The sequence below is a fragment of the Solea solea genome, chromosome 5, assembly GCF_958295425.1.
Source record: "Solea solea chromosome 5, fSolSol10.1, whole genome shotgun sequence".
In the NCBI taxonomy this organism is placed as follows: Eukaryota; Metazoa; Chordata; class Actinopteri; order Pleuronectiformes; family Soleidae; genus Solea; species Solea solea.
Genome location: NC_081138.1, coordinates 16,827,029 through 16,837,443, shown reverse-complemented (window position 1 = coordinate 16,837,443; position 10,415 = coordinate 16,827,029). Strand labels below are relative to the sequence as shown.

At 42.6% G+C, this 10,415-nt stretch overlaps 1 long non-coding RNA gene across 2 annotated transcripts in view; it reads right to left on the bottom strand.

Annotated features, from left to right (window-relative positions):
- Positions 1-495: 495 nt before the first annotated feature.
- The window catches only part of LOC131459344 (uncharacterized), a 49,120-nt gene continuing 39,200 nt past the window's right edge, over positions 496-10,415 (bottom strand). The window contains exons 3-4 of one of the 2 annotated variants that reach the window (XR_009240239.1): positions 4,964-7,569; positions 496-4,374 (exon numbers count right to left, since the gene is read on the bottom strand). This is a non-coding gene — a long non-coding RNA (uncharacterized LOC131459344). The remainder of the gene's footprint in view (positions 4,375-4,963; positions 7,570-10,415) is intronic. The other variant, XR_009240240.1, reaches the window with a different exon arrangement.

The following is a 10,415-nucleotide window of genomic DNA, read 5'->3' as shown; positions in this document are numbered from 1 at the left end:
AAAGACTTTACAAAAGCAAATAATTAATCATTACAAACTAAATCTCACAAATGTAACTTAATGAAAAACAAAACTGTATTTAACAAATGTTAAAACTGACAAAAGATGTCAGTCCCATTTTAATTGTTTGTGTAACATGCCGGTGAATACAGTCTGTTTAAAGTGTGTTTGAATTAAGTATTAGAAGGTTTCAGGTTTAATTAAGCAAGAATATTTTAATAAATGGATGTTAGATGCACAATAAGTGTCCAGGGTATTGTATTTATTACGTCTGCCTTTGAATGTTATGTGTATAGCTGCATTATTTTTGTTTGTTTGTTTGATTTTGTGTGTGCTGTAAAACTCAAACATTGAAGTACACATTTGGAAGAAATTATTCAAAATAATTGAAGTGATGATGCATGGATCCCGTTTTGTTAACTCAGTGTTTTATTTACTTCTGATATTTTATAAATATGTCACTTCAGTACAATAAGTTGCATATTAATGGCCAGAGTCAGCACATATAGTGTCCTGAAGGTCAAGGTATTCTACAGACAGTGTGCAAACAGCTTACTTCCATGACCCTCGTATCTACAGTACCAAGACAGATGCATACAGACACCTACAGATGTGCAAGTAAACACATGCACACACACACACACACAACCATCCACATTTTTCTTCCCCTCCAGCTGCGCAGCAGTGCTGAGGCCATGTATCCTGATGGCACTTATGATGCTCCATGCAGGCCTCGGGCCTCTGAAGGTTAACTCCCTGACCTCTGTGGTCTCATAACTGAGAGACGCTCACAGAGATAGAGAGCAGTCGTCCTTCATAGTTCACCCGGTAAACAGCACACGGCGCCGTCTTCCATCGAGCGACAGGTATTTCATAAGGGAAGTGGAGCTCGTTATTTATATTCTTGCAGCTCATTACGCTGGTCACACGACCCTCATCAGTTTTTTTTTTTGTCTTTCACTTAACATTCTCCCACGTGAGCAGCTTGTAACACCTGCGCACCAACATGTGGTAATATTTATTGCATCCTAACTGATGTCATTTTCTTCTGATGCAGGTGTGTGTACTTACTGCAGTGTATATGTACATTTCTGTGGATGTTTTATATTTTTGAATGACATATTAGCCATATGATATCTGAATTAGATTATTGAGAATTATTTTAAACGAGCTCGATTTACTGATTTTGATAAAACAAACAATTGTTAAAACAATTAAATTCAACAGTAAAGTATGAACTTCGAATCTATGCATATGACATTTTGGGTTGGAAAACAGTAGAAAAGAAAGAGGACACAAAGCTAGGGGTGAATAATAGGGTTAATGAACTGATGGAAGGGAAAACAGAGAGAGATATAAACACCATCGCGTTTAGTGTTGCAGAACAATAAAAGTGACCTGAACATGCATGCACTTGAACTTGGCTAAATGTTGCTCTTGAACATAGGTCCCAGGAAAAACAAGCCATTAAATCTGGTTCAGGTAAACAAAATGGTTCTCCAGCAGGAACAAGCAAGACTGAAGTGTTGGGGGGGGGGGGAGAAGTGGGTGTCTTTGAAGTGGCTCTGAGTATTCCCCTGACAGTCCTGGGATATTTATTTGAATAATGTGCAGATTCACACCCGAGTGAGCAGAGATCTGTAAGGTGGGTGGCAAGATGACAGGGTTTAATTTCCAGCTCTACTGAGAGAAGTAGTGAGAGTGAAGGAGGGAGAGAGGAACGAGAGACAAGGGAATTAAAGAGAGAGGGGGAGATAAATAAAGAGCTAGATATAGGTGGTGGAAGGCAAATGGAGGTACATCAGATTCCCCCCAAAAAAACATTTTGACATTTTAAACCTGAAGCAGTTTGTGGGCAGTAAATAAAGGGAAGGGAATCAATAGCAGTCAGTGATAAGGGGATAAAGCAACTAAATATGAAATACAGCCTAACAAAATGGTATGGATTTCCAATGGGGCCACGTGACACAAGCTGCTTTGAAATGCAAATAGTAACTTGTGCACATTGTCCTTCTCAGGCCTGGCCACCTATTGATCGGCTAAACAGATTCTATTGATCATTGAATATTTAATGGGGGTAATTAAATCTCTCATGGAGGTACTTACACCCTTTTTCCAGTCTTCATCGCTTTACTCAGGAGACCTGCCTTTGACTCACTGAAGCTTAAGGACTGAGCAGTGTGGAGGAAAAAAAAAGAAGCATACAGCTAATTGCAACAGATCTAGATATTGAACTCACGTCGAGAATATTGCAACTATTTCCTGCTAACTTGTGTTGTCCTCACAGGGGGAAAATAAGGATGGTTCTGTACAATATTGATTATAATAACAATGATGGTAGTGATTCTAATTTTGTTTTTATATAGCACTGTGTGTGACTTTTGAATATAATAACACTACGGATTATGCAGTTACTGCTGAAACGCATGACCTATGTGGTGTAAAAACATCAATGCCATGTTAAGTTATTATTTCAACTCCCTTAAACCCATCTACCCTTTGGTCACTGTTTTTTGTTCTTCTTCCCGTCAGTGATGCAGTTTTTTATTACAAAACTATCTGTCCATGTACAGTACGTTTACAAATCACATCATTTGAGGCAACACTGACAGGACATGATGTTCCTGTTGTAGGGCATGTGTGCCATATAACAACATACGTTCTGTTCCGTTGCTCCCGTACCTTTACTTTATTTGTGTGTGTTGGAAATGCGAGGAAGAGTTATACAACCGACTGACAATATATCAAGAGAGGCAGAATCGTTTGTGAGGTTGCCAGGTATAAAAACCAAGCTGGAAACGTATCAGAAGCTAAAGCACACGTGCAAAACTCAGTGTATTAGGGTCACTCAGTCTGGGGAGTTATTCCACCTCTGTGTGATTACCAAGCATATGGCTGCAGGTATTGTGCAGGGGCTGCTTCACTCCTGCCTTCAGGTGACATAATCTAAAAGTGTCCTTGCATTAACAGGGCAAAAACCTCCTTAATCGACTGACATAATTTATGACATTACGAAACTGACAAACAGGAAAAGGTTGTTGTCAGGATGGTATTAGAGGGCAGATCTCACCGCATGGGCCAGTGTTAAACAAAGTGCCGATCAATAGCCCTTTTATTAGTGACCGCAATCAATGTACCAGTGACTGAGTGAGCCAATTAACGTTATCGACCACCTTGACAGACGAAAAAAGGAAGAGAAGGGGACGGGTCGTAGGGGGGAGACAGCAAAGAAAAATATGGACGGAGATAGCGGACGATGAGCCGCAGAGTCTTCCTCAGGTCTTGTTTTCCTTCTCATCTGTAGGGGGCGGGGGCATCTGTGAAGTGAGCAGACCAGATTCCCACCAAGCGAGAGGCCCCAGGGGTCTGTTGCTGAGGACACCCTGACAGAAAGCAGAGGCCTCCTATCTCCCAGGAGGAAGTGTGTGTGTGTGTGTGTGTGGGGAGAGGGGGGGTGAGGATGGAGTTCAGGGGGAAACTACTGCTTACCCATACGCACACACCCATCCGTGCACATCATCTTCTCGTGCTGGGGGTGAGCTGTACTGGGAACACAGCACCACTCATCTTCTCACCGCTGGTTCTGAATAGTAATGAGGTCACGGGGCTGTAAGGTCTCTGTGCTTGCTCAACTCCACCTTTCTCCCCCAGGGGGCTGACCGGTGTTTGTGTGTTAGTGTGTGTGTGTATGTGTGTGCGTGCGCCTGTGATAACCTATATTACATAATTTCCTGAAGATTCTAGCACTAAAACTGCCCGTGACATTACATGTTGGGACGACTGGGTTTGTCTGAGCTGCATGTACACTACAAAAAAAAATCACATTTGCTTTATGGAAAATTAATGTCTATAGATATTCAGTGTTTGTATGGATGCATTTCTAAAATGAGTACTGTATTAGGCATGCTAATACTACAGGGAATACTCTGTAATTAGTCACAATCCACCTTATCCTCTAATAAAGTGAACATCTTTCATTATTCATTTCTGTCTCTCCATTTTAAGGCCATGCCTTCAACAATATATATAGAACAAAACACGCCACAGTGACGCACAAATGTTTTCATAACAATTTCTGGAGCTCCCAAAGTCTGAAACAAACATCAGGCCACACCTTCTCAGTAGCGAGTAGCAGAAGGGGCTCTGCTGACATCCTCTAGTATTTGTGTTTGGGTATCCTGTTCCCAAAGACAAAAGGGTGAGAGGGACATCTGCTTCATGTCACCTGGCAGTGTAGCACTTGGCTCAGAGGTTATCGGGCTGCTTCTACGTGTCTGTGTCCAGAACATGGACCTCTCCTTCCTGAGGGAAACCCTCCGAAACCAGGGTGCCGACAGCTCGAGGAGGCGCTACGGAGGAAGAGTTGAGAAAGAACTGGACAGGGGTGGAAGGAAGAGGATAAGGATGGAGGATGAGTAGGGGAAAGACTATAGGAAATAACAATGTGTGTAAAGTGATAAGCCCCTGGCAAGGACCCCCTCACCCTGAGGGAGGACTGGGGGCTACAAGACTTTAGCCTCAGCAATCAGTCCTGCCGCCGTCCCCAATGACCTATTCCAGCCAAGGTAACACTGCTAATATTTCCAAGGCACTAGACAACATGTACATGCAATAACTGACTAAAAGGTTCTTTATATGAGCTACTGTTTTGAAGTAAATATAAATAAGAACACCAATAGTAACTGCTTGTGTGATTGACATGATATATGGAAAATAACACAATCATAATAAAATGAAGCCTTTCACTCCTGCAACGTGTTTCTGTTTGCAAGTGTCACTAATGAGTTTGTGGAGATGAGCAGCTGTGGATAACATAATGTTATTAAAAGTGAAACATTGGAAGGAAATTCAACATTGAACCCCTGAAACCTAAGCAACGAGAGAGTTTTTCTTTGGTTTTTACAAGTTCATCCGTTCAAATGTAACATATGAACAGTGCATATGAATTTCAACAGTTACCCACCTGAAATCACAGCACATCAGATGTTCTTTGGACTGTCCCCGTGTCTTCATCTCCATCTGGAACAGTGCTTACTCTCACTGAGGCTTGGCGAACACATTTGAGTGCACAATGAGAGGAGCTGTAGTCTGCAAGTCTCCTGTACACGAGGCATCAAGGTGCTCCCAATTGAGTCAATTAACTCCGCCCACCTACCTGCAAGGCAAATGACAGAGACCAGAACCAGGACAACTCAAAAAAGCACAGCAGGCCCTGCTGGAGCAGGAGGGCCGTCACAACAGCGACAGAGACAGCGAGTGGAGGAAGTGGGAGTGAACGCAGTCAGACTTCAGGCTGTGAGGAAACTGCCAACAGTTTGTGATGAGGGAGCTTCAGATGAAGCAGAGCGAAGAGAGCCCCAAAGCCAAGGCTAAGTGAGCAGATTAGAGGACCACACAGTGTTATCACTCTTCCACTGCATCTACTCTCTCACAGGCAAAGGTCAAGCACATTCTACATCCACACAGAGGGAGAGAGAGACTCAGAACACCATCACCACACATACAGGCTTACAAGACAGAGTCAAAGATGATAAAGCCAACAGTAACATCAGGTTGAGCCTGAGTAACAAAGCTCACGGTGCTTTTGGGCTCTTGTAGAGCTGTAAAGAAATAAAATGCCTTTCATTTGCTTGTGTTACTGCTTTATTTTTATTTTTTTCTAGCAGGAGTCGATTGCTAAGCTCTTTCAAGATTCTGCTCCAGACTCCACTATTAAAATGTATGTTTTCCAGCAAAAATATTCCAGCCCAAAAGATAACTATAACATCTAAACACGTAGTTATGCATACTCCAATCAAACTTTTCACAAGGGTTTAAATGATGTGAGAAGAGACGGGCATTGTAAACCAAAATGTACAAAATATGTCATCTAAAGAGTTTGGCAGTCAGACCATAATGTGCAATCTACTGTAGCTCTGATGTTGCTATATACTCTAGCTAAACAACATGTATAATAAGCTTGTAATTAGTTTGCTTGTCACCTGGCTTTTATTTTGGACAAGAATGGACAGAATTCTGTCCAAGAAAATTTGGACAGAATGTAAAAGTGCATGAAAGAAACAAAAACTACCAGCCAGACACATGTGGAGTCCCTAAATAAATGGAATAATAAGAATAAGTTTAGTTATGACAAGAAATCGACAGAAACAAGGGTTTTTGTACTATTTAAATTTAAAAAAATTGCGCTCTTTTTGGTGCTCTTTAATTTAATTTGTTTATTTGTTGTGCTCTTCTTGTAAGCTTCTAATTAGAAGGTTTACTATGGTGGTTTGTTTACTTTCTTTCTGTAAGTTATTGATTCTAGCATGGAGCAATTGTAATGAAACTGTATTGAAATTTCCTCTGGGATGATAAAAGTTTTCTGATTCTGAAAATATAAAATATGAGGAAAATGAGATACAGTATCGGTACAGCACAAAACATTGCATCATTTATTTTTGGTCTTTAACTTGATTGTTTAGATCCTTGGTTCTCAAACTGTGGTACGTGTACCACCAGTGGTACGTGAGCTTCCTCTGGTGGTACTTGGAGGAACGTATGTGATCGGAGTGCATAGAGAATTAAACAAATGACAGAAAGTAAATAAATAAATAATAATTAGAGTAACCTGTTCTCGTTCCATCTTAATAATTTCACTATGCATTGAAGAGACATTTCTAAACACATTCCCAAAGGTAATCCTGTTCAACTCTAAAGGGGTTTTAAATTTTTTTTTCTTTCCTTTTTTTTTTTTTTTTTAGGATTCTAACTGGTTCAATAGTTTCAAATGGTTTCTCTTTAGTGGCCTGATGCATTGATCAAATGGCTGTAATAGTCCATTCAGTCAGTCTAACTTCCCCATATGTTTTCATGTATAAGGAATTGTCTTCCTATTAATAATGACCTCCTCAGTAAAGAAGTTTGCGGATGGAATCATGTTTCTGTAACAACATCCAAAACCCACACTGGTGCCACAGCCTCGACTGTATACATCATTTACAGAGATTTTAAGTGTTATTACTTGTTCTCGTTTTTCGCTGCTGAGAGGTAAAATACTCACTCTGTGTTGTCACTGATGAGCACTTCAATCGCTGTGTGCTTTTGCCCCTATTTAGCCTAAAGGTAACACCATATATTTACTCTCAACACCTTGGGGTCACACTGCTGCGCTTGCTGCCTGGAATCCAAGCCGTGCTCGCGTCTAAAGAGCTGTTTTACGGCCCCCTCAGACGCCGCCTGTGTCGATTTGTTTTCCCACCAGCAGTGTAAACACGACACTTGTTGAAGGACCCTCATTCACCATATATTCAAGGGAATGCTATTACTCCCTGCCCCCACGCAGCACTTTTCTCCCAATATTTTAGCCCCTGGATAAATATCCTTGAGATAGACGGAAGACATAGCTCAACCTGCGAATGGAAAACATCTTGAACGAAGCAGGGGAAAAGGAGGATCTGAAATGGCGCCAAGTTGAATTCCAAGGATACTGCCCCCTTATTTAGAGGCATCCGTGTTTCTCCGTAGCGGGGGGGGGGATATTGTGGGGATCCGATCCAGTTCCCTTGCTTTCTCCAAAGTAAGCTTGACAATCTGCAAATCAGAAATTAGCCTTAACAAGACAAAGTTGAAACATAAGTGTGTGTTTTCCTCCTGTAATCTGATGATGTATTGGCCACGAGGCCAAGGTCAGGGTTCACTTGGCAACCATGTACGAGGCTCGTTTACATTAACCAGAATAAAGGCTAATCAGAGGTATATGATTTCACCTTTTCTACAGTTAAGGGGACCTTTTGATGTTGGCAATCATGTAACATCTGCTTTTAAGTTGGACAGAATGCAGGGGGGAAAAAAATCTTTTCTCAGACCTGCTGATAGGGGCTGAGTGGAAATCCCGACAGAAAGGCCAGAAGTTTTAGGAAGCAAGAGGTTAAATATCACGCTGGTTGATGTTGACAGTTATTTGTGTAAGTCCGAGCTTTGCAGTGTGACTATAGCGTGTCAGACGTGTGCTCGGACAAAATCCGTCAATGTGTAACGAGAGAGTAGAAATGTACGACAAAACAACACCATTGTCAGCTCTGTGCTCTGACAGTGTGGCTACAGAGGAGCTGAGGGGGGGGGGGAAAAGGCTAATACTGCTACAAACAATATGTATTTTTAGCTGCATCTGGATCGAGTTGGGAGTCGACCATGGACGGACCTCCACTGGCTTTGCAGCAAATGAAGAACAGAAGAACAGAGAGTCCAAACCATCGAACTGTCATTGGTAGAATTGCAATTTCCATCCTATCAGCGGCTCTGGCTGAAACACGGGAGACTGTACTGTGTATCAGAGAAACCTTGACAGACAACTGTCTGGAAGCGGTTAGCACTAAGGAGGCCCACTTACCTGGACATGAAATCAGTCGGGATAATTTTCTTATACGTGAAGCAAAGAGCGAAGTTATGATGACTAGCAATTGGTCACTATGTTGTTTTTTTTCTCCCTGTGGTGGTGTGCAATCATAACAAAAAAGAAAAAGTGCCTGCAGTCATGGAATATACCTTTTATTTCCATGTGTGTAACACGACACTAATTCACCTCTCTCCAAAACTTAGCCTTTTCCTTCCTTTAGTGTCGCCTTGACCTATGGGAGCAAAATCAAAGTGGATATGTGAGGACTTTAAGAAAAGAGACATTTTCCCTTCAGTGCGTTGGGCCTCTGAACTTTTCACTGAACTTTTAGCATGTGTTAAACACTACATTGATGTTATTGAAATTGACACTGCTATGCTACAGGAGAAGAGAGAGAGCAGCTCAGCGTTCTCAGGCATCACACACACACACACACACACGCGCATATGCAAGCAACCCACTGAAAAGTTCACAGTCCAAACTCACTGCCAGCAACGGAGAAGAAGAAAAAAAAATCCAAAACAACCTTCTTCTCTTTTTTTTTTTAATTTTTAAAGACGACCAAATCTAACTGTCAGTTCAATGAGGATTATTCCACCACGGTCGGCTCCCCAACTTCTCCACCGTAATCCACCCAAAAAATTCTTGGTGAAGCCTTTCAAAACAATTTATGCAAACAAACATCAAGCGCTGCTATTTGTATTGGCATCACTTTGCAGTAAACCAGACTGAACCAAGACCAGATGGGGCTGGGCCATTTCTTTCTCAGTGTGGTGCAACACTAGAGGCAGCCCATGCAGACATGCTGAACCCAGAGCACTGTCATCTGTAATGGAGAGTATTTCAATATTTAGACCACTTCTCATCACATTCCCCCCGCTTCTGGGTGTGTACAGCATGAGTGGTGGATTTCCACAAGGTCACATAAAAGCTACAAGGGAAACTTTTTGCAGCCTTTTCAGTGTCGTGTGATTTACACACTCATTTAAATGTTTGCTGGGCCTGCGTCGTAAGGAGGGGTAAGCTGTCACTGTCTGACACCGATCACTTCCTACTCTGCTCTACCCTCAGCCCCACATAATGACTCATTTATGATAAAAAACATTAAACATTAAAGGTTTCAAAATCATTTTACTCGCAGTTCAAAGTTCCCCGTCTCGAAAACATGGCCGCACATGAGAGGAAAGACGCCGACGCATACCACGAGACCCGTTTGGCGTTGACAGCGGTGGCTGTGCTGTGGCCGGTAATTGGACTGACAGTAATAGGAACTGTCTTTCTGCCTCTGTAGGCTTCAAAGATGGGCCACAATGCTGCCGTGAATTTAGCAGCTGCAGTCGGACGGAAACCGTGGAACTGCAATCTTCCTCTTCCGTCCTCCGTTTGAACACGGACGCGATCATTTACGAGTCAATTTCGTGACCCCAAAGCCCTTGAAACCTGGTCAACTGCCAATCCGCGATATCAGAAATACATGGTCGTCAATGAGAGTCCTGCATCTGGCACTCCAGGGGAACTTGTGTTTCTGTAGATACTTGTATTTATTCGGCGTTTTGTTGCTGCTGGCCCTCCGCCTTGGGGGAAAGTTAGGTCTTGAAGTGAGCATCCATCTTGGGGAAGGACCACACATTCAGTGTACAGCACAAACACGGGCATAGGTGTTAAAACACAGCCGACACAGATGCCTCATTGCTGGCGACTGAAAATACATATTTGATCACGTCCGAATGTGAACGCGAATGCTTCGAGCGGATCCACACTGTGTCACCGCAGCAGCCCCGACACGCCCAGCATAGACATGTACACACACCCTTAGCCGACATAAACACACACACAGACCAAGAGCCCGAAGGCTACGAGATAAAAGACGCCACATGGATACACAAGTCACACGATCAACAACCCGCAACCTCCGACACACACACACACACCCCAGGGAGAAACTAGGCACACATTCCCCCCAACTCGTTCTCTATCACTCTATGTCTTAATATACTGTACACACCTCCACTCACACAAGCCGTGCAAGCCGTCTCTTTCT